Source organism: Symphalangus syndactylus, chromosome 12, assembly GCF_028878055.3.
Source record: "Symphalangus syndactylus isolate Jambi chromosome 12, NHGRI_mSymSyn1-v2.1_pri, whole genome shotgun sequence".
Taxonomy (NCBI): Eukaryota; Metazoa; Chordata; class Mammalia; order Primates; family Hylobatidae; genus Symphalangus; species Symphalangus syndactylus.
In genome coordinates this window covers 139,182,427-139,198,916 of record NC_072441.2, presented here as the reverse complement: position 1 = coordinate 139,198,916, position 16,490 = coordinate 139,182,427, and the positions used below count along the sequence as shown (strand labels likewise).

Below are 16,490 nucleotides of genomic sequence, written 5' to 3'. Positions count from 1 at the left end.
GATACATATGTAACAAACCTGCACATTGTGCACATGTACCCTAAAATCTAAAGTATAATAATAAAATAAAAATAATAAAAATAAAAATAAATAAATTAAAAAAAAATTTTAAAGAAAAGCTGTTTATTTGGTTCTGCAGGCTGTATGAGAACCATGGCACCACCAACTGCTTCTGGTGAGGGCCCAGACTGCTTCCATTCATGGCGGTAGGTAAAGAGGAGCCAGTGTGTGCAGATCATGTGGCAAGACAGGACGCCAGACAGAGGAGGAGGTGCCAGGCTCTTTCCAACAATCCATCTCGCAAGAACTAATAGAGTGAGAATCCACTTGCTTCCCCATCTCCTTCCCCTGCAGGGAGGGCACCAAGCCATTCATGAGGGATTCGCCTCCATGACCCAAGTACCTCCTATTGGGCCCTACCTCCAACATTAGGGATCAAATTTCAACATAGGGTTTGCTGGGACAAACATCTAAATGACAGTATCTTGGAACTCCCTTTCCTTGAAATATTTGCATGGATAGCTCCTTCTCATCCATTAGTTGTCAACGCACTTATTATCCTCTCAAAGGGGCTCCCCTCAACCCCATCTACATTGGTGCCCCCATCCCAAATCATCACCTAGCTTATTATCCAATCTTTTATTTTCTTATCGTCTTCTTATCATTATCTGAAATTATCTTACTAATTTTCTGTTTGTTCCCTGGTGTTTCCCTTACTGGATTGCAAATTTCTTCTCTGTCTTGATAGCTGCTATATTTAAGGGCCTAGAGCAGTGCCTAACACACACCAGGTGCGCTGAAAAGATTTGTTGGAATAAAAACTGGATGAGATTTTATGTCTTGAGACAACGTTACCCTGATGGCCATCTTGACCAGGGCTCTTCTTTAGCAATGAGAGGATTTCTTTTTTCTTTCTTAATAAACCTCATTAAAAGCAGTGTTACCCTCAAAGCAGGTGTTGCTTTAAACAGGGTGATTTAATTAAAGCAATGATGTGAAGGTGCAAAGCAGCCTCCACCTTGCTGTCTTACTCTGGTCTGGAAGGAGAGAGAATCTGTAAATAGGTGTGTGACCCTCAGAAAGATCCATCCTGCTTTCTGCAATAATGTAAAAAGAAAACTTTCAAATACCACAATTTGCAAATGAAGACCTTTAAAATAATGGGACGGCAGCCCTGGAATGGGATTATTAGGATAATGCGATGTTTAAGTGGGCGCTTTTCCTCTCAAGGACCTGCCTGGATTCTGCTGAGCTCATTCCACGAGAGACCTCAGAGAGATCAGTTATGACTTTTATTAAAGTCAAACCAATACCTGTATTCGCAGCCGCCTGGAGGAAATTTCTTTCTGTAACTCTGATTGAAGTTTAATGGGAACTACACAAAGAAAATTTACTTAACCTCCTCACCCATCTCTTCCACGGTGGAAGTCTGTTCATCACGTGCTCTGCTCCCAGGAGACACTATCAAAGATAGCACTTCTCAATTTCATAATATTTTTCAGAGTAAAAGAGGGAAGACAGCTGCAGACCCCAACTACTCCAGAATGCCATGTAGTCGATGTCTGATTTCACTTATAGGAACAATGCACAGACATTTTTCTGAAGGGTGTGCACATTAGTATTTTGCAGATTACAAAATAAAAAGCGTATGAACTACTAAGAAATTATGTTACATGCATGTGAAAGTATGTGAATACAAAGCACTGGCTAATATGCTTCTGATTTGTTCATATTGCTGGTCAACCTTAGCTCCCAGCCATAGGGCAAGACAGACACTTGCTCTTACACAGAAAATAAAAACTGTGAGTGGCACCTTTTATTCCAGGGAGAACTAGACATTATATATTAACATCTGTCATGTGTAGCACTTTATAGATGGAAAGTATTAAACAGAACCCCACATTTTTCTGTAAAATTTACACATAAAACAACTGGATTAAAAACCTAGATGTATGATTTCTGTAAAATATAAGATAATGAATATCTATGTAACCATTACCTAAGTTGAGGAATAGGACATCGCCAGCACCCAAAGCCTTCTATGAACCCATTCATGATCACCATTGTTCCTTGCCTTCTGACTTTCATTGCAATTCTGTTTGCTTTATTTGACAGTTTTTTCACCTAAGATGCTTTCCTAGACAATATTTAGTTTTTACAAAATCAAATGTCGTAAAGAACGTATTCTTTTGGGTCTGGCTACTTTTGTTCAACATTTTGTTTTTAAGAGTCACCCAGACCAGCCTGGCCAACATGGCAAAACCCTATCTCTACTAAAAGTACAAAAATTAGCCAGGCATGGTGGCGGGCGCCTGTAATCCCAGCTACTCAGGAGGCTGAGGCAGAAGCTTGAATGCAGGAGGCAGAAGTTGCAGTGAGCCGAGATCACGCCATTGCACTCTAGCCTGGGCGACAAGAGCAAGACTCCGTCTTAACAACAACAACAACAACAACAACAACAACGTCACCCAATGACTCTTAAAAGAGTGTGTTATTTGTACTATAGGGATCATTCAATTTGCCGTTTGATATTCAGTGGATACATACACCATGGTTTATTTACGGACTGTCGTGTTGATGGATATTTGCATTTGGGTTGTTTTCAGTTTGGGTCTACTACAAATGATCCTGCAGTAATTATCTTGTACCCATATTTTGGCATACATCTGCATGAGTTTCTCTAGGAGCAGTTGACTAAATCTGGCCCACCACTTGTATTTGTAAGTAAACTTTATTGGAATATAGTCATTCAAATTTGCATTGATGGCTGTTTTTGCAATATTTATGCAGAATTAAGTAGTTGCAATGGAAAAATTAGGACCTGCAAAGCCGACAATATTTACTAACTGGCCCTTTTCAGAAGCTTGCCGTCTCCTGCTCTAGGGTTTATACTTATGAGGAAATTGTAGGGTTACAGGGTTTGCCTATGTTCAACCTTACTAGATACTGCCAAGTTTATTTCAACAAACTTCTTTTTACATTTTTTAGCATTTTATTATGAAAAGATTGTTTCAATGTTCAGTATTGCATATTCAAGACATGTTATTACTGTACAACTTTAGAAATTCATCAAAAAGGATGAAAAACTACTAATTATTCTAACTACCCTTCATTTCAGACTGTGGCTGAACACTTAGTGAAAAACAAGGCTTATGGCACATCGGTTTTCTCAACCTTAGTAGAAAATTCTCATTGTCTGATCTGTTTGGTGGGATTGCCAATCCCTTGCTACTTTAATGTACTTTCTGTATCCCAGATGGCTTCTATTATAATTTTATCGTATCTATGAGAGTTCTATATAACATGTTTAGACCTCTGCGAGCCATCATACCCAGCAGCCATTAAGTGGGAAGATGTGTAAGTCTTCAGTCATAAAGGGTTAAAAAGACATTTTTGGGGTGGGGCATGGTGGCTCACACCTGTAATCCCAGCACTTTGGGAGGCCAAGGCAGGCAGATCACCTGAGGTCAGGAGTTTGAGACTAGCCTGGCCAAAATGGTGAAACCCCGTCTCTACTAAAAATACAAAATTAGCCAGGTGTGGCAGCGGGCACTTGTAATCCCAGCTACTCGGGAGGCTGAGGCAGGAGAATCACTTGAACCCGGGAGGTGGAGGTTGCAGTGAGCCAAGATCATGCCATTGCACTCCAGCCTGGGCAAAAAGAGCAAAACTCTGTCTCAAAAAAAAAAAAAAAAAAAAAAAAAATTATGGGTTTTTAGGATGTGAAGCAGAGAGGCTTTGTTGTCTCTTGATCTTTTCCTCACCATCTTCTAAAGTTTCTCCTCCATCATTAATTGTAGCTTCTTCACATTGCTGGATTCTAACACCAGGTCACTCATGCTACTTTCAGCTTCTGTGAATTTTACCTCCCCATCCCCTTTCCTGTAAACCAGTGAAGGAAGGCCTTCCAGCAGCGATGGCAGAAAACTGTTCTCAGATGCATTTAAAACACCTATGCATAATAGTGCTCTTGTCAATAAGCATGAATACCACCTTGAGCCCCAGGAAGAGGCACCTCACATAATCACCTGGAGTCATGGAGGAGGGGCACCCCATGTGACCACCTTGATACTGTTGAGTAACCACTCCACAAAGTACTCTGCTCTGTTCTAAGTGGTCAGCATCTGCTCTTCCACCTTTTTTTTTGTGGACATGGGACCCTGGAAGGCCCTGAGCACAGTGAGGGAGGGCCCATGTCTTGGCTCATGGGCTGCAAACTTATGCTTAGCATGGAACATTTGCCGAATGTGTTCTGGCTCTGTGAGGGCACTGTACCGCCAATTGTCTCTGGCTCTCAAGGAGGCAAAGTTGGCATGAAGAGTTTGTTTTCTTTCTCATTATAAGAAATTGCGAGGTATATAGTCTTGGGTTTGTATGACAGTTTGACTATCTTCAGGGATTCAAACTACCTTCCATCTTTCTCCTCTGCCATCCTTAGCCAAGGAATCCATCCTTAAATTGGAGCTTTAGCCATCAACTCTGCCCTCCGGGTGGCAGTTAGAAGGAGGGTAGAGAGGGCCCAAAAGTGTATTCAGCTTCCTTCCCCCTCTTTAAGAGACTTCTAGGAAGTTCTACCCAACAACTTCCATTTACTTCTCTTTGGCCAGAACTTAGGCTGTGGCTCTTCCTAGCTATAAAGGGAGGTGGGAGATACAGTCTTTTTGTTATGTATATTATCACATTGCATAAAACCAAGAAGGGAAGAATGGGTATTGGATAGGAAAATAAAAGTCTCTACTACAAGGAAGAATGTCCTGGCATCCAAGGCAAGAGAGCAGCTGGGTCTACCACTAGGGTCAGTGACGTTAGCAAGGGAGGCAGCTTCTCTCTCCTCATCTCCTTTATGGGGGACACATGGTCTCTTGCTTTGTACTCCTCTCCTACAAGCCTGCTTTTTCTGCAGCCTGTGGTTTCTGCTCCCTATAACTTCATCCTGAGTGGGATGTTGCACATAGAACCTACTCTATCCTTGACTGTACATTTCAACTCAAATTCCTATCATCGTCCAGAGGTGCTGACTCTAAATTCTGGAGTCAGGCAGTTTGATTGGTCCATGGCTGGCCTTTGAATACGTGTCCAGATCTGGTCTAGACACATGTTGGGGAAAGGGAAAGCCGAGAACAAGCAGAATATGGAGTGGACCCTTCAAGGTTGGACAGGTTGTGGGCAAAGCAAGTAATTATACGTTCAAGTCATATGCCTGTTGGTGGCAATGATTATTAAAGGTTTTATAGTATTCTATCTCAAACTTTGACATGGTGGGAGAAACACAATTATTTTAAGATTGCCAGCTGAAAGTTTACCTGCAGGTGGTTCTGGATTTTAAAATTGATGAAGCTGAGAAACTTCCACTTAGAGAATAATAGAAAGTTTCTGCTTCTACGGAGAAGTAGGAATTTGGGGTGGGGAGAAGACCTTTCATTTTCTGAGAAGGTCCATTAAGAGAGGACTTTCAGTCTATGCTCTGAACCACAACACTATATTGCAGATGTCAGGTCAGTATGTATGCCTCACCATTCACAGGTAAACACTGAACCAGTGACATCGTTCAAATATACACTAAGATGTTGAGTGTTTTGTACAGTACTGTAGATCAGCTGTATGATGAGCAAGTTCAAGCCCTTGTAGATTGCTTTTCTAAGCATACATTTAAAAACAACAATTTATCAAACTCTTCATTCATTTCTTAGGAGACGTCTCTGTATTTTTTTTTCAAGTATATGCTCTTGAGATCATGAGCCCATATTAAACAGAAAGGAATGTACATGCCTGATCTTCTTTTCCTCTCACATTGGAAGTGAAAGACTATGAAAGGGAACTGGAGGAGATTTGATACAGTCTTTGGGAAATATACTGTTGACCATGTGACAGCCAGCCAGGTCATAGGGCCCAGCCTCAACCTAGGAATGAAGGTGGGATATCTGTCTACTTTGTAGGAGATAGAGGGTCTTACTCTCAATCTCTTGGGAAGGAAATGAGGTAGGCCTCAGATTGGGAGAAAGGAGAATCTCACAGTCTTTCCAGGGCCCTTCCCATGGAGAAGGACATGGTCAAAGGAACTTCCCATCTGTGGAGGTAAGCTGCCCCAGAAACATGCTGGTAGTTCTAGAGTTACAAAGCAAAATGGCCAGGGATGACTTCTATGGAGGGCGTGATTTGTTGGACCGTAAGTATATCTGATGTTAAGTTTTAACTTTTTCTTTTCTTTTGCTAGCCTTAGACTTGCACATCTGCACATATTTCTACCCACTGCTCCTGCCCCCCAGCACTCTTACTGTGCTGAGTATTATTTGGGAGAATTAATGGAAGGTTCTGTGTCCAGGCTTAGGGCAAAGCAGTAAAGAACAACTAGGAGCAGCATGAAGAAGTAGCTATAGAATAGCAAAAGATGACCTGAGAGAAGCCCCTAGTAAGAGGTGACAATCAATGACTATTATCATTTAAATATCTTTAATATAATTGCCTGTTCAAAACAAAAATAATAATAATGCATTGTGAGGTGTGATGTAGAAATCAGATGTATGACAAGAGTAGCACAAAAGCTGGCAGAGAAGAAATGGAATTATATTTGTAAGGTTCACATATTACATATGTGGTATACTTTTTAAAGCAGAATGTAGTAAGTTAAAAATGTATACTGTAAACTCTAAAGCCACCAGTAATACTACATAACAAAGAGTTACAGTTAACTAAGCCAACAAAGAAGAAAAATGAAATAATACAAATGAACTCAATTAATTCAAAAGAAGGCAGGCAAAAAAGAAAAAGAGAAAAAAGACTACCTGGGATAAATAGAAAACAAAATAGATGGCAGATTTAAACCCAGTGTATTAGTCCATTTTTTCATGCTGCTGATAAAGACATACCTGAGACTGGGCAATTTACAAAGGAAAGAGGTATAATGGAGAACTCATGGGGAAGCCTCACAATCATGGCAGAAGGTAAGGAGGAACAAGTCACATGTTATGTGGATGGTGGCAGGCAAAGAGAGCTTCTGCAGGGCAACTCCTGTTTTTAAAACCACCAGATCTCATGAGACCCATTCACTATCATGAGAACAGCACAAGAAAGACCCATCCCCATAATTCAGTCATCTCCCACCAGGTCCCTCCCACAACATGTGGGAATTCTGGGAGCTACAACATGAGATTTGGGTGGGGACACAGAGCCAAACTATATCACCCAGTACTGTAAATAAAAACACTAAGTGGTCTAAACACCCCAATTAAAAGGCAGAGATTAACTGATTCGATTAAAAAAAAAACAAGACTCAGCTATATGATAGCTATAAGAAACCCACTTTAGATATAAAGATGCAAATAGGTTAAACATAAAAGGCTAGAAAAACACACATCATACTAACCCAAATAAAAAAAAAGTTAGAAAGTCTATGTTAAAATCAAAGTAGATTTCAGAGCAGAAAAAATTATCAGGAATAAAGAGCATTATTTCATAATGCTAAAAAGTGCAATTTTTCAATAATATACAATAATTGTAAATGTTCATGCACCTAATAGAACAACGAAACACACAAAGTAAAAACTAGTAGAACTTCAAGAAGAAATAGACAAATCCACAATAATAATCAAAGATTTCAATAATCCACTCTCAAAAATGTTTAGACATTTTTGAGACAGACAGGAACACAATAAGGATATAGAAGATTTAAACAGCACTATCAACCAACTTACTGACATATATAGAACATTCCACCCAATAACAGAAAAATATACATTGTTTTTAAGTCTACAGGGAACATTCACCATGATAGACCATATTATGGACCAGAAAACCAGTCTCATACAGTTAAAAGGAGTCATCAGATTATGTTCTCATTTCACAATTAAGTTAAATATCAGTAAGATGTTAAGAAATAAGTAACAGATATATGAAAAGTCCCCAAATATTTGTAAGTTACACACATGCTTTTAAATAACCCATAGCTTAAAGAAGCAATGAAAAAGAAAATTAGGAAGAATTTGGCCTAAATATAAACAAAAATGTATCATGTCAAAATTGTGAGATTCAATTAAAGCAGTACATACAGAGAAATTCATAACATTAAAATTCTATATTAAAAGAAAAGAATGATCTCAATCAATGGCCTCAGCTTCCACTTTAAAAAACTAGAAAACAAAGAGCAAATGAAATCCAAAGTAAGCAGAAGAAGAGAAATAATAAAAATCAGCATTGAAATCAATGAAATAGAAAACAGAAAACAACTAAGAAAATCAATTAAACCAAGAGCTGGTTTTGAGACAATCATAAAATTGACAAATCTCTAGCAAGAGACTGATCAAGAAAATAAAAGAGAAGATACAACTTTATTATTTATTAGAAAAATGCAAATTTAAGCCACAATGAAAAACCTCCACACATCTGTTGGAAAGTCTAAACTTAAAAAGACTAACCATGCCAAGTATTGGAAAAGACTTGGAACAACTGAAACCTTTATACACTGCTGATGGGGATGCAAAATGTAGAACTACTTTGAAAACAGCCAACAGTTTCTGAAAAGGTTAAATATCCACCTACCATATAACCTAGCCTGTACTTGTAGTTACTCAGGGAAAAAAAAAGCATATGTTCATACAAAAACCTGTGCATAAATGTTCACAGTACCTTTGTCATAGTCAAAAACTGGAAACATTTCAAATGTCTATCAAGAGGTGACTGAATAAGCAGATTTTTATATATTCATAGAGTAGAATACAACTCAGCAATAAAAAGGATACAAGAATATAAACAAATCTCACAATAATTATGTTAAGTAGAAGAATCCAAACAACAACAAAAAGAGAACGTGATATGGTTTCATTTATATAAAATTCTTAAAATGAAAACTAAATTATTGTGGCAGAAAGCAGATCAGTGGTTGCCTAGTGTGTCAGGCCATTCTTGCGTCACTGTAAAGATATACCTGAGACTGGGTAATTTATAAAGAAAATGGGTTTAATTTGCTCATGGTTCTGAGGCCGTACAAGCATGGCACCAACACTGGCTCAGCTTCTGGTGAGGACCTCAGGAACTTACAATCATGGTAGAAGGCAAAGCAGAAGCAAGTGCCTTGCATGATGAGATCATGTGCAAGAGAGAGAGCAGGGAGGTGCCACACACTTTTAAACAACCAGATCTCACAAGAACTCACTCACTATCATGAGGACAGTGTGTCTGCTCCCATGACCCACGCACCTCCCACCAGCCCCTACCTCCAACATTGGGAATTATGTTTCAACATGAGATATGAAGGTAACAAACATCCAAACTATATCATTCTATTCATGGCCCCTCAAATCTCATGTCCTTCTCACATTGCAAAATGTATATTTTTGTATATTTATAGAATAGAATACAACTCAGCAATAAAAAGGATAGAAGAATATAAATGAATCTCACAATAATTATGTTGAGTGAAATAATGCAAACAACAACAAAAAGGGCACACATGATATGATTTCATATGTACTGCCAATAGTAACAATAGTATCCAAAAGTCTTAACTGGTCTCAACATTAAGTCAAAAGTCCTAAGTCTTATCTGAGACTCATCTCCTTCCACCTATGATCCTGTAAAATCAAAACAAGTTGTTTACTCCCAAGATACCATGGTAGTACAGGCATCGTACTACTATTTTGAAACACTACCATTCCAAAAGAGAAAAACTGGCCAAAAAAGGGAACACTAGGCCCCATGCAAATCTGAATTCCAGCACAGCAGTCATTAAATTTCAAAGCTCTAAAATAAACCTCTTTGACTTCATTTCCTGCATCCAGGGCACATTGGTGCAAGAGGTGAGCCCCAAGGCCTTGGGCAGCGCTGTCTCTGTGGCTTTGCAGGTTTTGTAGCCCCCATGGATGCTCTCACAGGTTGGAGTTGAATGCTTGTGGCTTTTCCTGGTGCAGGGTAGAAGCTTCTGGTGGATCTACCATTCTGGGGTCTGGAGGGCAGTGGCCCCCTTCCCACAGCTCCACTAGGCAGTGCCCCAGTGGGAACTCTGTGTGGGGTTTCCAACCCCACATTTCCCTCTGTACTGCCCCAGTAGAGGTGCTCTGCGAGAGCTTTCTTTTAGTCATGCAAATATCTCTAGCAAGTGATTGTTCTACAGCCTGCTTCGATTCTTCCCCTGAAAATGATCTTTTCTTTTCTAACACATGGTTAGGCTGCAAATTTTCTAAACTTTTACTCTGATTCCCTTTTAAATATAAGTTCCAACTTTAAGTCATTTCTTTGCTCCTGTATCTGAATGTAGGCTGTTAGAAGCAGCCAGGCCGAATCTTGAATGATTTGCTGCTTGGAAATTTCTTCTGCCAGATACTCTAAGTCATCACTCTTCAGCTCAAACCTCCACAGATCCCTAAGGCATAAACATAGGGCAGCCAAGAACTTTGCTAGGGCATAACACAAATGACATTCACTCAGTTCCCAATAACTTCCTCGTTTCCATTTGAGGACTCCTCAGCCTGGCCTTCTCTGTCCATATTTTTATCAGCACTTTAGTCACAACCATTTATCTAGTAAGAAGTTTCAAAACTTCCCTCATCTTCCTGTTTTCTTCTGAGCCATCCAAATTCTTCCAACCTCTACCTGTTACCCAGTACCAAAGCCACTTCCACATTTTCAGGTATCATTATAGCAACATCCCACTTCTCATTGCCAATTTTCTGTATTAACCTGTTCTTGCATCTCTATAAAGGAATACCTGAGGCTGGGTAATTGAGAAAGAAAAGAGGTTTAACTGGCTTACAGTTCTCCAGGCTGTACAAGCAAGGAACCAACATCTGCTTGGCTTCTGGCGAGGGTCTCAGGAAGCTTACAATCATGGTGGAAGGCAAAGTAGGAGCAGGCACTTTACATGGCGAGAGCAGGAGAAAGATGTAGGGGAGGTGCAACACACTTTTAAACAACCATGAGGATAGCACTAAGCCATTCATGATCCAAATACCTCTCACCAGGCCCCACCTCTATCACTGAGGATGACATTTCAACATTAGACTTGGAGGGGCCAAACAACTAAATTAAATCACCTGGGTATGGGAGGTGGGTGAGAAAGACAGAAAGGAAGGGTTAAGGGAATCGGTGGCCTTCTGGGGCTGTTGGACATGTTCATTTTCTTGATTGTGGCGATGGTTTCATAAGTGCTATACACAGGTCAAAATTTATCAAATTATACACCACAAAATGTGCCATTTATTGGCACATTATTGACACAGTGAGGTATGTCAGCTATACCTCACTATAGCTGTTAAATGCTCAAAAACAGCAGAAAAGAACAAGCACATTTTAAGAACCAAAGAGAATCATAAAAATAAAATATAAAAATTGAAATAGAAAACTGAATAGATAAGCATTGCAGTTGACTAGATATATTTGAAAGGAAAATCTATGAACTGGAAGAGCAAACTCAAGATAGTATCTGAAATGCAGCAGAAATGGTAGATGGAAGAATCAGACAAAGAGATAGACAAAGAAAAATTAGATGAAATAAACATATTCCTAGAAAACGTTAACATCAAGAAGAAACAAGATACCCAAATAGCTCTATAATTATTAAAGTTTGAATTAGTAGTTAAAAGTCTTCTCATAAAAAAAAAACAACTCCAGATCCAGAGGTTTTATCAGTGGGTTCTACCAAATATTCAAGGGAACAAATAATTCTAATCTTACATAAATATTCCAAAATGTCAAAAGGAAAGAGAAGTCTCTATCTGCTTTATGAAGTTAGCATAATCATGATACCAAAGACTTACAAAACCATATGAGAAGTTGCAAAAATCTTAAAGCATTAGCAAGTGGTATCCAGCAATGTATATAAACGATAATGCATTTTGACCAAAGTGGATTAACTCCAGGAATTCAAGGTTGGCTTAACATAAGGAAAAATAGTTTCATGTAATTCACAACATTAATGTAAAAAGGACCTTAATAGCTAAGAAAACTTTTTGTCCTCCTGTTATTAATTTTTCTTCTCCAGCTATCAGATGAACATACAGCTGTAGCTTCAGCAGCTACCTTGAACCATGAGGTGACTTTGAGGATTGCAAACAGAAAGGTAAGAGCCTGAATCTTTGATGGCACCAAAGGGCTGCCATAACAGCCTTGGACTACTGACCTTCTGACTTCTTCTATATGAAAGAGAAGTAGTATCTTTTCTAAGCCACTGACATGCTTTTTAAAAATTAAATTAGCAGAAGTAAATCTTAATTGACTCTGACACCTGGAGTAGATTAATGGAGGTGAGGGAGCATCAGGGAAAGCCTCAAGGAGCACATGATATTTCAGCTGGGACTTGATGAATGAGTACAATCTTACCAGAAAGCAAGGATTAGAAAGGAGGAAGCCACTCTAGACACAACAGTAGCAGTGTGGAAAAGTGCAGGGCAGGAAAAAGCAGCTTGTTCAGAAAATAACAAGATAAGTATAACATGTATATTTCTTGAATATTGTTTTGAACTTAGGCATGGTCTGGGACTGGGGCTGAATTGAACTGGAGAGGAGGGTCACTTTGCAGCTCCATTATATGCAAACCAGCACATCTGGGGGAAAGCAGTGACCTTTTGCAGGAGCTGTGTGAGTAAAGACATATTAGCCAGGCAGGACGCAACTCAGTGAGGGGCAGTGAGTCCTTGACTTGCAGGAAGGTGATTTGAGCTCAAGTTTTTGCCTCATAGCTGCGAATGTGCTTCAGACAAAAGTGACCAGATCAGTCCTTTTCACTGGTGGCTCTGCACAGGTGATCCTAAACCCTTTGCACTAGTGGAGTGAGTTCTCCAACAATAAAGTTCCTGAAAAAGAAAGATGCTATAGATGAATAGGAAAAAGAGCTGTTCATCTGTGTATCTGGTGATCTGGTTGCCAAACATTGTTTTCCTCAAGAATCAGGAACCTTGCCGGGCGCGGTGGCTCACGCTTGTAATCCCAGCACTTTGGGAGGCCGAGGCGGGCGGATCACGAGGTCAGGAGATCGAGACCACGGTGAAACCCCGTCTCTACTAAAAATACAAAAAATTAGCCGGGCGTGGTGGCGGGCGCCTGTAGTCCCAGCTACTCGGAGGCTGAGGCAGGAGAATGGCGTGAACCCGGGAGGCGGAGCTTGCAGTGAGCCGAGTTTGCGCCACTGCACTCCAGCCCGGGCGACAGAGCCAGACTCTGTCTCAAAAAAAAAAAAAAAAAAAAAAAAAAAAAAAAAAAAAAAAAAAAAAAAAAAAAGAATCAGGAACCTTTACAGGAAGTCAAGCCCTGAGGTACCCAATTGCACAATGCCACATACATTGCAATTTTTCTGAGGCAGTCAGTCATAGTGTAATTATTAATAGTGCCCCCTTTCACTTTCAAAAGCATACTGCTTTGGATAATCAATTTTGTGATCACCTTACTTACTTGTATAAGGACTTTATAAAGGAATTCTTATATCTTTGCTAGTGCTTTCTCTGATTTGGAGAATGAACAAATCACTACCACTCTCCTTTCCCCCTAAATAAATCTGGGGATCAAAGAGAAACTTTGGGAGGATATATTATTTGATTATAGTGTTTCAGACAGAGACACTTAGGATGGATAGGAAAATGCATATATAACATAATATGACCAACATTGTTTTGCAAATCATAGGGTCAAAGTTGTGATAATAGGAAGAATATGGATTTAACATATGAGACTAGGCTGAGTGATTTTTGGAAGAAAAAGTGAAACCTAAAACAGGAAAACATGATTGCCCTTGGTAATTCAAGAGAAAATTAGCCACAGGCCTCACTTTTGGAGAGAGGCTGAATTATAATAGCCCCTGTTCCCTCTTCTTCCCCCACCAAGGTAATCAGAGAAGGAAGCCCCAGTCTCTCCATCAATGCCAGCAGGAACCCAGGAGGTGGAGACATCCCCTCAGACCCTCTCACCATCATTGGCTAAAGTTTGAGGTGCCTGAGTTTTCAAGACACAGACTGGATAGGAATTATAATGACATTTTTCAGATAAGGATATTGAAACGCAAAAGATGACTTGCTCAAATTATAGAGTTTATAAATGGCAGAACTGGAAGCTTGAGTTTAGGACATTCCTCCATGAAGAAATAGAATCATTATAAGGACTCCAAGTTCACTAGAGAAAACCTGTGGCCTGAGAAATGGCAGAAAGAATTGGGATTTTTAGCCTGAAGATAAAGGAGATGTAGAGGCACAGGATATGATCTTTGTCATCAAATCCCTGATGGACTGTCAGATGGGAAAGAAGTTAGACCTGTGTGGGGTGGACCCAGAGAACAAAGCAAGGACTAGTGAAGGGAAGCGAAAAGGAAGCAGATGCCAATTCAACATACAGGAAAGGAAACTAACATTTCCTGAATATCTATCCATGCCAGGCATTTCACATATATATTCCTATTTAATTCTCAGACAGAGGGATAAAACTGTGAAGTAGATATTATCCTCATTTTAAAAATGAGAAACCTGGAGATTTCCAACTTAGGGTAATGGCAGAGTAGCTTGTATTGCACTAACTCTCCTACTGATAACATTTATCAACTCTGGACAAAATAGAAAAAAATGGTTTGAAATTACTGGGAAATTATCCAAACCAGGCAGGAACTAGAGGGGATTTGTCCCCTTGAAAGATAAGAACCACACTGAGTGAGATCTAGTTTATTCAGCTTTCATCTGAGGGCAGTCCCTAGTCTGTGTGGTATGGTGAGGCATTTCAGATAGAGCTAAAGCAAAAAGCTGCAGTAATATTGGGGAGTCAGATGATGCATATTGGGTCTTCCAGAGCAGTTAGACATTGAAGGGGGGAAATTCCAGAAAGAACGAAGTCACAGAGGGGAGCCCCCAAATCTGCATATAGATTCCACTCAAATCCTTGGCTGACACCTAAACCCCTGAATGTATGGGCTGAGACTTCAAGAAGTCTATAGGGGAAACAGTAGCTGGAATCTTGAAGAAAAACAAAAAAACCCAAAACACACAACTGAGCAGAGGATTCAGTAGCTGCCCACAATGGAGGCAGAGTTTAAAGTTTAAATACCAACAGATGAGAGAGCCTTAATAAGTACCTCAAGCTTTGCACTGAAATCCCAGAAGGGCCACACCCTAGGATTAAGTACCATATTCTAAGATTAAGGTATTATTCACCCTAGGACTAAGGGGAAAAATCAAAATAGACTTTCCCTAACAAAGCTTAAAATCAACTCCATGGAAGACCAAGGGGATTTGATGGTCATTTCCCTACCTACTAGAGCAAAACTCAATACTCTTCAAAGAAAGATAACAGAATATAAAATTATCTATATATAATAAAAAATTTTAATTTCTAGACATATGAACAGACAGAAAAATGTGGCCCAGTGAAGAAAAAAAATCAGTTGATAACAACAAAGTGACAAAACCGTGATACTGAAATTAGCAGAAGGGAACTACTGTGGTCTGAATGTTTTTGTTCTCCCAAAATTCACGTTAACACCTAATTACTGATGTGATAATATTAGGAGATGGGCCTTTGGGAGCAGATTAGACCATGAGGGCAGAAGCTTCATAAATAGGATTAGCGCCCTTATAAAACACACTCCAGAGAGCTAGTTACCCCCTCCACCATGTGAGAACATAGCAAGAAGGCACTGTCTATAACAAAGCAGGTCCTGGCTGGGCATGGTTGCTCACACTTGTAATCCCAGCACTTTGAGAGGCCGAGGTGGGCGAATCACGAAGTCAAGAGATCAAGACCATCCTGACTAACATGGTGAAACCCCGTCTCTACTAAAAATACAAAAATCAGCTGGATGTGGTGGTGTGTGCCTGTAGTCCCAGCTACTCAGGAGGCTGAAGCAGAAGAATTGCTTGAACTCGGGAGATGGAGGTTGCAGTGAGCTGAGATGGTGCCACTGCACTCCAGCCTGGTGACCAAGCAGGACTCTGTCACACACACACACACACACACACAGAGAAAGCAGGTCCCTCACCAGACACTAAATCTGCTGGTGCCTTGCCTTGATCTTGGATTTCCCGTCCTCCATAACCACGAAAAATAAATTTCTGTTGTCTACAAACCACCTAATTGAAGATATTTTTCTGATAGCAGCCCAAATGAACTAAGTCAAGAATTTAAAAATAACTATGATAAATATAATAACAAATCTATAGGAAAAGATGTATTCATGTTTAATGTGTGAAGAGATGAGGAATTTGAGAAGAAATATGAATACTATAAAAAGAACTAAAAGGAAATTTTAGAAACTGAAAAATACAGTATTTGAAATGTAAAAAAAATTATAGAATATCATGGTAGATTGAATAAAGAAGAAGACAGGATCAGTGCACTGGAATATAGATCAATAGAAATTATCCAAGCAGAAGCATGGAAGGAGAAAAGGTTGAAAAACAATGAACAGATCCTCAACAACTTGTGGGACAGTATCAAATGGCTGAGAAAATGAGCAACTGGAGTTTCAGAAAAAGAGGAGCAAAAGAACTACAAAGCAGAAAAAATATTTGAAAAAACATTGGTCAAAT

The 16,490-nt window shown here is 39.6% G+C and overlaps 1 long non-coding RNA gene across 1 annotated transcript in view; it reads right to left on the bottom strand.

The window, feature by feature from the left end:
* The window catches only part of LOC134734595 (uncharacterized), a 320,879-nt gene that overhangs the window by 95,505 nt on the left and 208,884 nt on the right, over nucleotides 1–16,490 (bottom strand). The gene's annotated exons all lie outside the window — the stretch shown is intronic.